The following is a 6,000-nucleotide window of genomic DNA, read 5'->3' on the forward strand; positions in this document are numbered from 1 at the left end:
TAAATTAGTGGAAAATAGCAAGAAGTGGTTGGAGAGCTTCAATTTGGCTGATAGAAACAATCCAGTTTATCATGCATTTTTGGAAAATTAATTAAAAACACAAATTTCTTTACATTTAAAAGTTGATTCTGGGTTCCATTAATTTGAAAGTTTTACAACTGCATTCTATGCGAAATTTTCTTATCTTTCAAATGAACAGTATAATTATTCTAAGGAGCGTACTTTCTAAATAGTGATGCATAGACAATCTCATGCAAATATAAATATTGATTCCTAGAAAGCAACGGAATGAACATACTTTGGAAAAATGATTTTACAAGCATTTCTGTATGAAAAACTATACAGACATTATTATCATATACTGTTCTCGAGATATAACAAAATGTATAGAAAATTATACTTGATTGAAAATCATTTACGCATATCATGAAATCTCAACTATTATGAAATCGTTTAATTTTTATAGTTTTGGCTATGAGGGCTATGCATACCCCGTAACTATAAAAGTTCGATCATAGGAAATAGTTGGTCATTCACAATTTACGTGAGATATTTTTATAATACAGATTTCACTGAAGAAGATCCATGATATGAGAAAAAATATATGAACGTCACTCTCAGGTGGCTCAATCCGTTTATTGATAAATACAGAGAGGTAATCCTTCCTGTCCACTTGGACTCAGTCTACATCCCCTCCCCCCTATCCGTGGATAAGAGTGGACATTTTCTTAATACCTACCCCCCCCCCCCCTAAAGTTGTCCACGTGGTATGTGGACAGCCCCCCCTCAAATTTTCGTGCGTACTCCGAGCCAATGTCACCTTAGCCTAAGGAAGAATTTCGTAGTCCAGCTTAACGTAGCTTTCATCATCCATGATGATGCATGATGGCTCACTGCCATCGGAGGTTGCAACTTTTCTCATCCCCAAAACATCAACCAAAATATGCCGAACGGTCTCGTGAGAGATATTTAATACACGGCCTGGCTCCTAAATGACGATTTCCGAGCACTATTGACCCATTCCATGAGGTTATGCACCAATGAACCAAATTTCAAATTTAGTTTTAGGAAAAAATTGAAAACGTAATTTGAATAAGCACTAGTTATATTATAAATTCCTTGAAACGCATTTGATTTTGAATGCGCCAACCTTTGAGAGAGGCGAGTTTAAAGATTATATTTAACATATTTTAGGTTTTCAGTATTTCTAGGTTTCTTGAGATATCTTTGCACTTGCTTAACCAAAATTCAATATCTCTATACTATTGAATGGATGATTAAATACTTGTTTGAAGGGCCGTGGGTAGATTTCGGTTTCATTTTGTAATTTATGAGAAACAAGCATTTGAAAAACAGGTATTTTGAAGCGTTGTCACGTCACAAAAATAGAGCATTTTTTTAATTTATCAGCTGAACCCAATGAGGTACATATAGAGGTGGAGCAGTAGGCGAAGTGTATCTGTATTGGCAAGCCAAATATCGTGTCGTAATCATTTGCATTCAATATGGAATGTATAAGGAAGAAACAAAACAATGTTGAAAGTACTTACGGTTGCATGATAATTTGAGCCAAAATTCTCATGAAATCATTCAACTGGTTGTTTTTTAACAGATGACAATTATATCGTGGCTTATTTCGATTATTCATGTGGTAAAAAGGTCCAGAGAGCAGTCGTATGCTTAGTTCTCGAAAGCAGTAATATTTTCGGTGAAAATTTGAGTAATTGGCGATTATTATCTCACAACATACACACCGACACTGAGAGCCTTCGAAACATCAACTTCATAACGGTAAAATAATGAAACTTCGTTTGTTTCTATGAACGTGGAGGAGTGAAAATGACACATGGAAATATCACTTTTATCCATCTTTTTCGACGTCATTTCACAAATATTCACTTCACGTTATCACATTAGCCTCATATTCAGCGGGAGCTCTACAAAAATGTACGTTTTTAATTGATGAATGACTTCCTGAAAATAGCATTTTTACATGGATGCGGTGGGTAATCAAAGATAAACACAACTGACGTCACTATTTGCGAAATAGTTATGGCAGCGCATGCTATGTCGCTCGAAACTCGACCATCTTCATTACCTTTTTTCCAGGACATTGAGCTGAACCTAAGTTCAAACCTTTTTATACTTGGGTTTCTCTGAGCAAACAATGAGAGTCAACAACCCACAAAATTCGGTTAAGATCGGTCCACAAATATAGGAGTATCAACTGTCTCAAGAAGTCGTTGTCACGTCACGCAAAGTATACGATCCATTCCAGCGTGACGTGGAAATATCAATACAAACCTATTTTGTCATTTTTATGTGTAAAACACACGAAATTAAACGATAGTTTAGTGAAATTGTGGAAATTTACCACAAGAATCATCAGTTGGAGAATATTTTACATACAGATTGGATTTTTGTCTGTCAAATACTTTTGTGACGCACCAACACCTGGTCTTGTTTCGGACTGTTGAACATTAATGTTTGAAACGAAACTGAAACCGTTCCAAAACATACAAATGAACTTTCTTCTATGTTTTGTCAACAATAGATGCACTTAGATTCCACAATGTAAAATTGATTCTTGTTTCGACTTCCGGTTTGCTGGTAATAGTATTGAACGACAAAAAATATGAAAAACGCCATGCGATTTAGGTATTTCGTTGCAGGTGTCTTACCAGCGGAAGTAGAGTATCGTATTTCGACGTCATTTTAAAATCGAAGATGGGGACTTTCGGTTCGTTAAAAACGGATCTAAAAAACTGAAAATGGCATGAAATTTCACAATACGATCATGAATGGTGGCATTGGTATATATCCATGGGTACGCAAAGAAGAAGGAAAAAAGAGAATAAAGTTTAACAGTGAGCAGATAGGATTCAAGCAAGAGGGCGATAATATTTTTTTTTATTATTATTTAAATCGTTTATTTTTACAGGCTCAGTTACATAGGTTTAAAGGAGCCGAACTCCTTACTGTATTGTTACTAGTATATATACATTTTTCCTTAATTCTAATGTTAATAATATAGGAAACCGATTACTTGCGGTCAACTCGAGTTTAGAAGGGTGACATATTTTCTTCAGGAAAAGGATATGAGGATATGTTGACAATGATCACAATGATCATCTAATATGTATTTCCGATCTCTCCCAAAGGAAAAGGAAAAGGAAAAACTAAGGGTATAAGGACAATCACACACGAAGATCGATAGCTTTAAGGAATACATATATTTGGGACATGTAATCAAGGTCTAACCGAGCCAACACGTCTCTCACCGGCATCATGGGCTGCCTTCCTCGGGCCCGAAGGGTGACTACTAAATTCGATCTGGCGACAAGATACAGCTCGCACGACCAAACAACGTGCTCGATGTCGTGGTAACCTTGGCCACAAACACAAAGATTGTTGTCGGCAAGATTAATACGAAAGAGTAGCGCATCTAACGAACAGTGATTGGACATGAGTCGGGAGAAGGTGCGAATAAAGTCCCGACTCAAGTCCAGACTTTTGAACCATGGTTTGAGGCTAACCTTAGGGATAATCGAGTGGAGCCACCGGCCCAATTCATCTTCGTTCCATTTGCGTTGCCAGTTAACTATGGTATTTTTGCGGACTAAAGAATAAAATTCATTGAAGGCGATTTGACGCTGATAAATATCGCCTTCAATTGCACCTACCTTTGCTAATGAGTCAGCCCTCTCATTACCCAGAATTGAGCAATGTGAAGGGACCCAGACAAAGGTAATGACATAACAGCGTCTGGATAAAGCACTCAAAATTTCTCGTATTCTCTCAAGGAAGTACGGCGAGTGCTTTTCCGGCCTCACTGAACGGATAGCTTCGACAGAGCTAAGACTATCCGTTACAATGTAATAGTGTTCAACAGGTCGTGAGGCGACGCTGTCCAGCGCCCAATGTATCGCTGCCAATTCAGCAATATACACTGAGCAAGGATTCTGAAGACTGTGTGAGGTGCTAAAAAATTCTTTGAACACTCCAAATCCTGTGGACTCATTCATAGAGGACCCATCAGTAAAGTACATATTATCACAATTGATATCCCCATACTTTGCATCGAAGATCGTTGGAACGATCCTCGATCGAAGATAGTCTGATGTTCCATGGATATCCTGCTTCATGGACAGATCAAAATGCACAGAGGAATTGATGTAGTCAGGAAAACAAATACGGTTGGGAATATACGAAGAAGGATTAACCTGCATGGAGATGAATTCATGATATGAGCTCATGAATCCAGAATGAAAATTTAGCTCGATCAGCTGCTCAAAATTTCCGATCACCAATGGGTTCATAACCTTACACCGGATGAGGAACCGAAGAGATAATAAATTGAAGCGATCTTTTAGTGGGAGTAGGCCTGCCAAAACCTCGAGACTCATGGTATGCGTTGAGGGCATCCCAACGGTATGCGTTGAGAACATCCCAACGCGATACGGAAACGAAGATACTGAATTCGCTCGAGTTTAATGAGGTGTGTTTTGGCAGCTGATTAAAAACAGAAACTGCCATACTCCATCACTGGGAGAATAGTTGTTCGATACAACATTATAAGATCTTCGGGATGGGCTCCCCACCAGGTGCCGGTAATTGTACGGAGAAAGTTTATTCTTTGTTGACATTTTTTACTCAGATACCTAATATGGGCCCCCCAAGTACATTTAGAGTCGAACCAGACCCCAAGATATTTGAATGACATAGCATGAGTGATCGGTTTACCCAAAAGTTGAAGCTTTGGTTTTGCTGGTTTATGCTTCCTAGAACAAACCACCATCTCTGTTTTCTCCGTGGAGAATTCGATCCCTAGCCCAATGGCCCAGGTTGAAAAATTGTTCAAAGTATCTTGTAAGGATTCTTGCAGGTCGGATTCGTTTGATCCTACGACAGACACCACTCCATCATCTGTAAGTTGTCTTAGGCTGCAATTTTGTGTAAGGCAATTGTCGATGTCGCTTACATAGAAGTTGTACAAAAGGGGGCTTAAACTTGAGCCCTGGGGGACTCCCATGTAAGAGACCCGACTTACTGCCGAATCTCAGTGAGAAAAGTCCAAATGTTTCTCACAAAGCAAGTTATATAACATATTATTCAACAGAGGCGGCAGACCCCGAGAGTGTAATTTGTCTGACAAAACCTCTATTGAAACAGAATCAAAGGCCCCCTTTATGTCCAAGAATACTGAAGCCATTTGTTTTTTTTCGGCGTAAGCCATTTGAATTTCTGAAGAAAGCAACGCAAGACAATCATTCGTCCCCTTGCCCCTGCGGAACCCATATTGTGTATCTGAGAGTAGGCCATTCATTTCAACCCATCGATCAAGGCGAAACAAGATCATTTTCTCCAACAATTTCCGTATACAAGACAGCATTGCTATTGGGCGGTACGAATTGAAGTCGGACGCGGGCTTTCCAGGTTTTTGAATAGCTATAACTCGTACTTGTCTCCAATCATCTGGAACAATATTATGCTCCAGAAACCGATTGAATAAGTTCAACAAGCGATGTTTCGCCACATCAGGGAGATTTTTCAGCAAGTTGAACTTAATTCTATCCGATCCCGGAGCAGAATTGTTACATGAAAGGAGAGCAAGAGAGAATTCTACCATCGAAAACTCGGAATCGAGATCGCACCTATCTTGTGGTATATCTCGAATAATTCTTTGCACTGGAGCGGAATCGGGACAAACCTTTCGTGCAAAATTAAAAATCCATCGATGTGAATATTCCTCGCTTTCATTGGATGAAAAGCGATTTCTCATGTTTCGAGCCACTTTCCATATTTTTTCATTGACGTTTATCGTGATAAACCTCCCACGAAATTTCGTGATAAAAATTTTGATTGGCAAGTGGTCACTACCGTTGGGATCCTGGATTACATTCCACTTGCAATCTAACGATAGTGAATTCGAGCAAAGCGAGAGGTCAAGAGCACTTGGGTTAGCAGGAGGTTTAGGTACACGTGTTGTTTCTCCAGTGT

This window comes from Toxorhynchites rutilus, chromosome 3, assembly GCF_029784135.1.
Source record: "Toxorhynchites rutilus septentrionalis strain SRP chromosome 3, ASM2978413v1, whole genome shotgun sequence".
Classification (NCBI taxonomy): Eukaryota; Metazoa; Arthropoda; class Insecta; order Diptera; family Culicidae; genus Toxorhynchites; species Toxorhynchites rutilus.